Source organism: Hypanus sabinus, chromosome 17, assembly GCF_030144855.1.
Source record: "Hypanus sabinus isolate sHypSab1 chromosome 17, sHypSab1.hap1, whole genome shotgun sequence".
NCBI lineage: Eukaryota > Metazoa > Chordata > Chondrichthyes > Myliobatiformes > Dasyatidae > Hypanus > Hypanus sabinus.
Genome location: NC_082722.1, coordinates 42,329,489 through 42,341,518, shown reverse-complemented (window position 1 = coordinate 42,341,518; position 12,030 = coordinate 42,329,489). Strand labels below are relative to the sequence as shown.

The 12,030-nt window shown below is 45.7% G+C and overlaps 1 long non-coding RNA gene across 4 annotated transcripts in view; it reads left to right on the top strand.

The window, feature by feature from the left end:
• LOC132406857 (uncharacterized) overlaps positions 1-12,030 on the top strand; it is a 37,943-nt gene that overhangs the window by 10,969 nt on the left and 14,944 nt on the right. Inside the window, exon 3 of one of the 4 annotated variants that reach the window (XR_009516274.1) lies at positions 4,140-4,868. The exons of the other annotated variants lie outside the window; for them this stretch is intronic. This is a non-coding gene — a long non-coding RNA (uncharacterized LOC132406857). Of the gene's footprint in view, positions 1-4,139; positions 4,869-12,030 lie in introns of those variants that run through there. 4 annotated transcript variants of the gene reach the window in all.

Genomic DNA, 12,030 nt, shown 5'->3' with positions numbered 1-12,030 from the left:
TACTTTGTTCCCCATTACTACCTCAGCAGCATCATTTTCACACTATGCTTCTAGCCAGCAACATGTCAGAATCCATGAGGAAGAGCATCATTACCCTCACCTATGTTACACGGGGTCTCAGGTGTCAATCAGGTTGGGATGATGTAACCCATCAAACCAGCCCACTCAATGAATAGAACAGTACCAAGTAAACGATCCTTCTCCAAAAGACAATAGCAGTAAATCAATGGCTTTTGTCAGTAGGAGACATTCCACCTTGTGTATCTCTGAGCTGTCTCTCTCTCTCATTAACTTTCATGAGCTGTTATCAATAACAACTGCCCTGGCAGATTTCCTTTTGTCTCTCTTACTTCCTTGTTAGCAGCATCGAAATAGTAGTGATTTGTGATTCTCCAAAAGAGGGGGGCACTCTGCACCCTTCTGCCCATCAGAGTTGTTCATCCTTCGTAACACCTACAAGCAGAAGGGGGAAGGGATGACATTAATCATTGGAGGTCCAGAATGTGGACTATAAGATGCTATCCAAGGCTAGTGGCAAAGGAGTCAAGTCTGTTCTGGGACAGGTGATCCACCCGGACCAAACCTGTGCTGTATCAGTCAGGAAGATCTCATTCAGCCTCATGCTGCTGAGGGACAGCATGAGGTCCTGCCAATGTGTAGGATGGTGTGGGGGGGGGACCCCTGTCTGGCCAGCTTGGACCAGGGAAAAGCCTTTGACAGGATATCACACACATACGTGATGGACGAACTCTCCAAAATGGGATTTGGGTAGGAAATCAGGAATTGGATCAAACTACTCTACACAGACATCTGTAGTGCAATCCAGGTTAACGGGTGGGAAACGGATAGCTTCCTCATCGAGTCTGGAGTCAGGCAGGGCTGTCTCTCTCCTGTCTTATTTTGTACTGCATAGAACCTTTTGCCAAAGCCATCAGGAAGGATGAGGACACAAGAGGGGTGACGCTGCCAGGCAGTGGAGGGAACCAAGTGAAAACCTCTCTGTACATGGACGATGTCACCATCTTTGGCTCTGATCTGAGGTCAGTTTGTGGGCTGATTAGCATCTATGACCAGTTTGAGCTGGCGTCAGTGGCCAGGCTCAACTGCACGAAGAGCGAAGCCCTGTTCTTCGGCAACTGGCCCAACCGATCCAGTGTCCCCTTCACCATCAGGTCTGATTACGTGAAGGTGTTGGGGATCTTGTTCAGGGTGCCGAGGCAATTAATAAGAACCGGCTGGAGTAGACTGCCAAGGTAAAGCAGAAACTGGGACTGTGGGGAGGGCGCTCCCTATCAATAACAGGCAAGAACCTGGTCATCGAGGGTGAGATGCTCTCAGGGCTGCTGTACTTGGCGCAGGTCTGGCCCGTCCCCCTCTGCTGCAGCTTGGAAGTCACCTGAGCCACCTTCAGGTTAATCTGGGGATCTAAGATGGAGCGGGTCAGATGGGTCACCATGCACAAGTCCCTGGACAATGGGGGCAAAAACGTTCCCTGGTTACGATGGATGGGTCTGGCCACGTTGCTGTGCAATACCCCAGTCAGCTGGACGTTGCTGCATTATCTGTCCTTCGTGGAGAAGTTCTTCCAAAACAATGCCTTTGACCACAGGGCCATCAGGCAGTGGTCGACACAGAATGTCCTGCAGACACTGCAGGAGAAGGATGTGATGGACACAGTGGGGTAGTTCCCTGTCCAGGTCATCTGGCAAAATGCCTCATCGCCAGACCTCACCAACAGGCACCAAGACCTCGCCTGGCTGGCGGAGAGAGGGGCCCTCCCAGTCAGATCCCTCCTGTACGTCTGGATTATCATCTCCACATCCCGCTGCCCAAGGGAGGACAGCAGTGAGGAGGAATCAGTAACCCACCTCTTTGCACACCGTGGATTCACGGAGAAGGTGTGGAGGAGGATGAAAGGGCCAGCATCTTCATCACCCCCAGTAACTATGTAACAGAGAACTATCTGATCTATGGGCACCTTTCCTTGGCTTTTGTGCAGTCCTTAACTTCCCTTCTTCTGTGGGACATATCTATCCTGCGCCTTGTAAACTGTTCCCAGAAACTTCAGCCATCTCTGTTTTGCCAACATCCCCACCAGAATCCTCCTCCAATCCATCTTGTCAATCTTCTCTCTCATGCCTCTGAGATTGTGATACTGATACATGTGACTTGTGCTTCTCCATGTCAGATTGCAGTATAAATTCAATCATATGATGATCACAATCTCCTAAAGGTTCCTTTACATTAAGCTCCCTAATAAGATCCGGGTTATTACACAACACCCAATCTCAGATAGCCTTTCCCCGAGTAGGCCCAAGCACAAGCTACCCTAAAAAGCCATCTCGTAGGTGTTCAACAAATTCCCTGTCTTGCAACCTGATATCAACCTGGTTCTCCCAGTCCCTTGCATATTGAAGTCCCCCAGTACAATTGTGACATTACCCTTATTACATGCCTTTTCCAGCTCCCTTTGCAATCTCAACCCTACATCACGGCTACTATTTGGAGGCCTATATATGATTCCCATAATAGTTTTTTAACCCTTGCAGTTTCTTAACTCCAGCCACAAAGATTCAGCTCTTTCTAAAGATGTAACTCCATTTCTTACCAACAGAGCCACACCACTGCCTTCCTGCCTTACCTTTCAGTACAAAGTACATCCTCCTTTGATGTTAAGCTCTTAACTATGGCCTTCTTTCAGCTGTGACTCAGTGAGGACTCAAATAATATATTTACGGTATTACTCAAATATTACTGAAATATAATAATCAAAAGAGGTCTTTTTTGGATGGCTGCTGGTGACTAGTGGTGTTCCGCAGAGGTCGGTATTGGAACCATTCCTTTCCACATTATATGTCAATGATTTGGTTGATGAAATTGATGGCTTTGTAGCTAAGCTTGCAGATGATACAAAATAGGTGGAGAGGCAGTTAGTGTTGAGGAAGCAGGGAGTCTACAGAAGGACTTAGACAGACCGGGAGAATGGACAAAGAAGTGGCAGATGGAATATAGTGTAGGGAAGTGTATAGTCATGCAATTTGATAGAAGGAATAATGGCATAGAATATTTTCTAAACGTGGAGAAAATTTAAAAATCAGAGGTGCAAGGGGACTGGGGAATCCTTGTGCCGGATTCCGTGGAACTTAAATTGCAAGTTGAGTCAGTAGCAAATGCAATGTTACATTTCAAGAGGACTAGAATGTAAGAGCAAGGATGTGATGCTGAGGCTTTATAAGGCATTGATCAGATTGCACTTGGAGTATTGTGAGCAGTTTTGGGCCCTTTAAGAAAAGATGTGCTGGCACTGGAGAGGGTCTGGAGGAAGTTCACAGGAATGATACCGGGAATTAATTGGTTTATGTATGAGGAGCATTGGATGGCTCTGGGCCTATACTTGCTGGAGTTAAGAAGAATGAGTGGGGATCTCATTGAAATCTATCGAATATTATAAGGCCCAGATAGAGTGGATGTGGAGAGGACCAGACAGCATGGCCTCAGAACAGAGGGACGTCCATTTTGAACAGAGTTGAGGAAGAGTTTATTTTGCCAGAGAGTGGTGAATCTGTGATATTCATTGCCACAGACGGCTGTGGAGTCCAAGTTATTGAGTATATTTAAAATGGAGGTTGATAGGGTCTTGATTTGTCAGGGCATCAAAGGTTATGGGGAGAAGGCAGAAGAATGGGGTTGAAGAGGGATAATAAATCAGCCATGGTGGAATGGCAGAGCCGACTCGATGAGCTGAATGCTCTTATGTTAAATGGTCTTCTGGTACTAATTGTTAAAATGTCATGTACTGTTAGGCACATCAGTAGTTCCTTGTTGTCCTGGGTGAAAAGATGTTCATCTGTTTTATCAATTAACTACTTTCCACCCTAATGACAGAAGTGTAAATGTTTGGTGATAATTGCACTGTAGTTAATTCCATTCACAACCCCTTAGCAAATGAAGCAAGCCAAGTTTTCATACAGCAGGGCCTAGAAAATATTCAGGCCTGGCCTGATAAATGGCAAGAACTACTTGTGCCACAAAAGTAGAAGGCAATGTTCACCTCCACCATGATTGGTCTAACTATTTATAGTTGACAACCAATGGTATTGTCATTATTGGAGTTCACCATCACTGATTTCATTGAACAGAAACTCAACTCGACCACTCACTGTGGCAACTGGAGTAGCTGGAGTTCCTGTATCCTGTCACCTCCTGACAACCCAGAGTCTTTCCACTGTCTTCAAGTTACATATCAGGAGCACGATGGAATACTCTTTACTTACCTGGAGGAAAGCAGCTCCAACAACTCTTAAGAAACTCAACACCATCCAGGACAAAGCAGCCTAATTGTTTGAAGTCCCCAACAATCACCTTAACTATTCCCTTTTGAGAAGATGGTGCCAGAAAGTGGTGACTCTCTGCATACAGCTCCAAACAGCATTATGATGGACCCCATGCACCCCTCGTACAAACTCTTCTCCCTCCTGCCGTCTGGGAAAAAGCACCGGAGCATTTGGGCTCTCACGACCAGACTGTGTAACAGTTTCTTCCCCCAAGCTATCAGACTCCTCAATACCCAGAGCCTGGACTGACACCTTACTGCCCTATTTTCCTGTTTATTATTTATTGTAATGCCTGCTCTGTTTTGTGCTCTTTATGCAGTCCTGGGTAGGTCTGTAGTCTAGTGTATATTTGTTTTTTTTTCCTTTCTGTGTTGTTTTTTACATAGTGCAGTCTAGTTTTTGTACTGTGTCATGTAACACCATGGTCCTGAAAACGTTGTCTCATTTTTACTATGTACTGTACATAGCAGTTATGGTCAAAATGATAATAAAAATGACTTGACATGCAAACAAGCTGGATGAACTCAGCAGATCAGGCAGCATCCGTTGTCTGCTCGTTTCAACGGATGCTGCCCGACCTGCTGAGTTCATCCAGCTTGTTTGTACGTGTTGGTTTGACCACAGCATCTGCAGTGTACTTTGTGTTTACTTGACTTGACTTGAAAAGGAACTATTAAATATTCCATTTAGGACTACAGCTGAAATCCACAGCCACAGCCATGGGTACTTCAGTAAGCAACATTGTTTCAAGTCAGTTAAAAAATCAATTGATCTTCAGAATCATAGAACCATAGAACATTACAGCACAGAAACAGGCCTTTTGGCCCTTCTTGACTGTGCCGAACCATTTTTCTGCCTAGTCCCACTGACCTGCACCTGGGCCATATCCCTCCAAACCCCTCTCCAAGTTTTTCTTAAATGTCAAAAGTGAGACCACATTCACCACTTCATCTGGCAGCTCATTCCACACTCCCACCACTCTCTGCGTGAAGAAGCCCCCCCCTAATGTTCCCTTTAAACTTTTCCCCCTTCACCCTTAACCCATGACCTCTGGTTTTTTTCTCCCCTGGCCTCAGTGGAAAAAGCCTGCTTGCATTCACTCTATCTATACTCATGATAATTTTATACACCTCTATCAGATCACCCCTCATTCTCCTATGCTCCCGGGAATAAAGTCCTAACCTATTCAACCTTTCTCTGTAACTCAATTTCTCAAGTCCTGGCAACATCCTTGTAAACCTTTTCTGCACTCTTTCAACCTTATTAATATCCTTCCCGTAATTAGGTGACCAAAACTGCACATAATACTCCAAATTCGGTCTCACCTATGTCTTATACAACCTCACCATTACATTCCAACTCTTAGACTCAATACTTCGATTTATAAAGGCCAATGTACCAAAAGCTCTCTTTACAACCCTATCTACTTGTGACACCACTTTTAGGGAATTATGTATCTGTACTCCCAGATCCCTCTGTTCTACTGCACTCTTCAGTGTCCTACCATTTACCTTGTATGTTCTACCTTGGTTTGACCTTCCAAAGTGCAATACCTCACACTTGTCCGCATTAAACTCCATCTGCCATTTCTCAGCCCATTCCTCCAACTGGTCCAATTCCCTCTGCAAGCTTTGAAAACCTTCCTTACTGTCCACTACATCTCCAATCTTTGTATCATCAGCAAATTTGCTGATCCAATTTACCACATTATCATCCAGATCATTGATATAGACGACAAATAACAATGGACTCAGCACTGATCCCTGTGGCACACCACTAGTCACAGGCCTCCACTCAGAGTAGCAATCCTCCACTACCACTCTCTGGCTTCTCCCATTGAGCCAATGTCTAATCCAATTTACTACCTCTCCATGTATACCTAGCAACTGAATCTTCCGAACTAACCTCGCATGCGGGACCTTGTCAAAGGCCTTACTGAAGTCCATGTAGACAACATCCACTGCCTTCCCTTCATCCACTTTTCTGGTAACTTCCTCGAAAAATTCTAATAGATTTGTTAAACATGACCAACCACGCACAAAGCCATGCAGACTTTTTCTAATAATTCCCTGCCTATCCAAACACTTGTAGATCCTATCTCTTAGTATTCATTCCAATAATTTACCTACTACTGATGTCAAATATACCATCCTATAATTTCCCGGCTTACTTTTTGAGCCTTTTTTAAACAACGGAACTACATGAGCTATCCTCCAATTTTCCGGCACCTGACCCATGGATATTGACATTTTAAATATTTCTCCCAGGGCCCCTGCAATTTCAATACTAGTCTCCTTCAAGGTTGGAGGGAATACTCTGACGGGTCCTGGGGATTTATCTACTCTGATTTGCCTCAAGACAGCAAGCACCTCCTCCTTGTTAATCTGTATAAGTTCCATGACCTCCCTACTTGTTTGCCTTGTTTCCATAGACTCCATTCCAGTTTCCTTAGTAAATACAGATGCAAAAAACCCATTTAATATCTCTCTCATTTCTTTTGGTTCCATACAAATCGACAGACATAGACTGCAGACTCAGGTCACAAGTACATTTTCACTTTAAATAAAAAAAGAAAGCACATAAATCATGCTGGGCTACAAGTAAGATTGAAACATAGAGCCTTTGGACACGCCCCCCCCCCCTCCGCGCTCTCCCCAGTCCTTTTCATCCTACGAGTGAATGTATAGTCTCAGCTCAAGATTGCAGTACCAGAGGCACATCAGGGACTGTTATGTACTTTGCTTCATGGAAACATGGCTTACTCCCATTATTTCAGATGCAACACTGAAGCCTGATGGTTTCCCATCTGCTGCAGACAGGACAACCTGAGTCTCTTAAAGGTAAAGGAGGTGTTTCATGATTAACCCATCATGGTACACAGATGTGATGGTTTTGTCTCAGTCCTGCTCAGCCAATCTGGTACATCTAGCAGTCAAGTGTCGACAATTTTAACTGCCAAGGAATTTTTCCGCCATCATCATGGTACAGTACCCTCTGGCCAATGTCAAACAGGCACTGGACATGTCATGAACAATTCTGACCAGAATCAGAATCAGGTTTATTATCACCAGCATGTGACGTGAAATTTGTTAACTTAGCAGCAGCTCAATGCAATGCATAATATAGAAGAAAAATATTAATAATAATAAATAATTAAATCTTATTCAGTAGGTTTTATACAGTATATGTATATTGAAAAATCATGCAAAAAGCAGAAATACTATATATTAAAAAAAAGTGAGGTAGTGTTCAAGGGTTCAATGTCCAATTAGGAATCAGATGGCAGAGGGAAGAAGCTGTTCCTGAATCACTGAGTTTGTTCCTTCAGGCTTCTGTACCTCCAACCTGATGGTAACAATGAGAAAAGGGCATGCCCTGGGTGTTGGAGATCCTTAATAATGGATGCTGTCTTTCTGAGACACTGCCCCTTGAAGATGTCCTGGGTACTTTGTAGGCTAGTACCCAAGATGGAGCTGACTAGATTTACAACCTTCAGCAGCTTCTTTTGGTCCTGAGCAGTAGCCCCTCCATACCAGATAGTGATGCAGCCTGTCAGACTGCTCTCCATGGTGCATCTGTGTAAGTTTTTGAGTGTATTTGTTCAAATACCAAATCTCTTCAAACTCCAAATAAAGTGTAGCCAGTGTCTTGCCTTCTTTATAACTGCATCAATATGTTGGGACCAGGTTAGATCCTCAGAGATCATGACACAAGGAACTTGAAACTGCTCACTCTCTCCACTTCTGATCCTTCTCTGAGGATTAGTATGTATTCCTTTGTCTTACCCTTCTGGAAGTCCACAATCAGCTCTTCTGTCTTACTGACTTTGAGTGCCAGGTTGTTACTACAGCACCACTCCACCAGTTGGCATATCTTTGCATATCTCACTCCCCTGCATGCCCTCTCGTCACCACCTGAGATTCTACCAACAATGGTTGTATCATCAGCAAATTTATAGATGGTACTTGAGTTATGCCTAGCCACAAAGACGTGGGTATATAGGGAGTAGAGCAGTGGGGTAAACACACACCCCTGAGGTTCACAAGTGTTGATCGTTATTACCAATCCACACAGATTGTGGTCTTCTGGTTAGGAAGTTGAGGATCCAGTTGCAGAGCGAGGTACAGAGACCCAGGTTCTGCAACCATTCAGTCAGGATTGTGGGAATGATGGTATTAAATGCTGAGCTATAGTCGATGAACAGCATCCTGACATAGGTGTTTGTGTTGTCCGTAGTCTAAAGCTGCATGGAGAGCCATTGAGATTGCGTCTGCTGTTGACCTATTGTGGCAAAAGGCAAACTGAAATGGGTCCAGGTCCTTCCTGAGGTAGGAGTTCAGTCTAGCCATGACCAACCTCTCAAAGCATTTCATCACTGTAGATGTGAGTGCTACTGGGCGTTAGTCATTAAGGCAGCTCACATTATTCTTCTTAGGTGCTGGTATAATTGTTGCCTTTTTGAAGCAAGTGGGAACTTCTGTCCATAGCAGGGAGAGGTTGGAAATGTCCTTGAATGCTCCTGCCAGTTGGTTGGTATAGGTTTTCGGTGCCATACCAGGTACTCCATCGGGATCTTCTGCCTTGCAAGGGTTCACCCTCTTTAAAGAAGAGCTAACATCAGCCTCTGAGACAGAGATCACAGGGTCATCAGGTGCAGCAGGGATCTTCACAACTGTAGTTGTATTCTCCCTTTCAAAGCGGGAATAGAAGGTAGTGAAGCATCGCTGCCATTCGTGCTATTGGGTTTTGCTTTGCAGGAAGTAATGTGTTGCAAGCCTTGCCAGAGTTGTCGTGTATCCAATGTCTCTTGCAACCTCATTCAAAATTGTCTCTTCACCCTTGAAATACCCCTCCGCAAATCATACCTGGTTTTCTGGTACAGGCCTGGGTCGCCAGACTTGAGTGCTACAGATCTAGCCTTCAGCAGACAACGTACCTCCTGGTTCATCCACGGCTTTTGGTTTGAGAATACGCAGTAGGTCTTTGTAGGCACACAGTCATCCACACAGGTTGGTAACAACTGCAACATACTCATCCAGGTTCAAAGATGAATCCATGAATACAGTCCAGTCCACTGATTCAAAGCAGTCCTGTAGGTGCTCCTGTGCTTCCCTTGTCTTTACCTTCTTGGTCCTCAGTACTGGTGCTGCAGTCTTCAGTTTCTGCCTATACTCAGAGAGTAGAAGTACAGCCAGGTGATCAGACCTCCCGAAGTGAAGGCATGAACGAGCATGGTAGGAATTTTTGATGTTGGTGCAGCAATGGTGCAGTGTGTTGTTTCCTCTAGTATTGCAAGTGATCCGTTGATGGTCGTTGCTTAGTGATTTTTTTTAGACTGGCCTGGTTAAAATCTCCCAAAACATTGGTGAAGGCATTATGATGCACTGTTTTGTGCATGTTGACCCCATTGCTCAGGTCATCTAAAGCCTGATTGACATTGGCCTGAGGTGAAATGTATACTGCTAAGAAAGTGACCCCGGAGAACTCCCATGGAATTTAGGAAGGACAGCACTTAACTGCTAGATATTCCAGGTCTGGTGAGCAGAATTGGAACAGCACTGATATATTTGTGCAACAAGAAGAGTTGATCATGAGGCATACTCCTCCACCTCTGCTTTTGAGAGAGGTTGCCAGGCAGCAGCAGGTTCTGTCGCACCTGACTGTCATTTATTTGAGTTTATTCGCGTTGCTTAATGACTTCTTTATCATTAAGCTGTCACTGTGTTTTTCATGACACTCGTTATGTGAATATAGAATATGTGCACAACGCTGGAAGAACTCAGCAGGTCAGGCAGCATCCGTGAGAAAAGAGTAGCCAACGTTTCGGGCCAAGACCCTTCATTAGGAATGGGGGGGAAGAGAGGGCCGAAGCCCAGTAATAGAGATGGCGAGGGGGTAGGGCCTAGAGGCGCCAGGTGGAAAACCAATCAGAGGAAAGATAAAGGGGGGAGGGGGAGGGGATAAGCATGAAAGAACTGTAGAGATAAAGAAGCAGAAAGTTGAAAGGGGAGAGAGGCAGAGAGGGACCTGGGGTAGGGGAAGGGGGACATTCAACAGGACCCCACCACCAAGCACATCTTTCCCTCCCTACCCCTCTCAGCTTTCCGCAAGGAACGTTGCCTCCGTGACTACCTGGTCCACACGTCCCTCCCCACAGAACTCCCACCTGGCACTTACCCTGCAAGCGCAAATGCTACACCTGTTCCCACACCGCCCCCCTTTCCACCATTCTGGGCCCCAGACCGTCCTTCCAGGTGAGGCAACTCTTCACCTGCGAGTCTGCCGGGGTCGTCTATTGCATCCGGTGCTCCCGGTGTGGCCTCCTCTACATCAGTGAGACCCGACGCAGATTGGGGGACCACTTCGTTGAGCACCTACGCTCCGTCCGTCACAATAGACAGGACCTCCCGGTTGCCACCCACTTCAACTCTGCCTCTCATTCCCATCTAGATATGTCCATACATGGCCTCCTCTACTGCCATGATGAGGCCAAACTCAGGTTGGAGGAGCAACACCTCATCTACCGACTGAGTAGCCTCCAGCCTGGTGGTATGAACATTGAATTCTCCAATTTCTGGTCATTCCCTCCCCCTCCCCCATCCCCTATTCCAGGTCCCTCTCTGCCTCTCTCCCCTTTCAACTTTCTGCTTCTTTATCTCTACAGTTCTTTCATGCTTATCCCCTCCCCCTCCCCCCTTTATCTTTCCTCTGAATGGTTTTCCACCTGGCGCCTCTAGGCCCTAACCCCTCCCCTATCTCGATTACTGGGCTTCGGCCCTCTCTTACCCCCCATTCCTGATGAAGGGTCTCGACCCGAAACGTTGGTTACTCTTTTCTCACGGATGCTGCCTAACCTGCTGAGTTCTTCCAGCATTGTGTATGTGATGCACCATCAATAACTCACTCTGAGATGTAAGGTGAGATATCGGCTTTTATTGACTGGAAGAAGGAACAAACAGTGAGTGACCACCATACTACATCCTGGAGACTGAGAGGCCGGGCTCAGGCCTTGATTGCCTTTATACAGGGGTCTGTGGGAGGAGCCACAGGAGCAGTCAGCAGGGGGCGTGTCCAGACAGGTATATGTAGTTCACCACAGTACGTATCCTTTGATCCACAGCACCTGCAGTTGTATTTTTGTGTTATGTGAATATAGTTTCCTTAAGCTTTTCGTTTTTAGTTTATTATTTCGAATTGCAGGGATTTCCTGTGGTTTATGTTCTTCTCGACCAGCACTCATCGATGAGTCCTAGATTTGCATTCTGTGTGCTCATGTCCCAAGTAAGTGAGCTCTTGGTTTGAATATTCCTCGTATTATTCTCCATATAACTCTTCATAGTTAAGAATAACCCATGCAAATTGGAAAAGCCCAGGTTTCCCCAGCAGCCCTAGAGAGACGTATGAGGCAGAGGTGTTGCCTCTACTCTGCCAAGGCTGGTCACTTCCAAGTCACCTGCCTCAATTTGTCGGGAAAACTCCCAGGACTGTTTAGTGAGGGAAGAACTGTAACGGTATCAAGTTTCACTCCTGCTTCATTGAGTCCCGGAGTGGTTTTACCATCCTTATTGTCATCAACATTCTGTGAGAGCCTTGGTAGATTCTGGTTTGGTGGGGAATTTTTTGGACATTAGTCTGGCAGAGAGAATCCAAGTTCCTAAGGTACACTTGACTATCTTAGCTACAGTTCTGGTTGGTA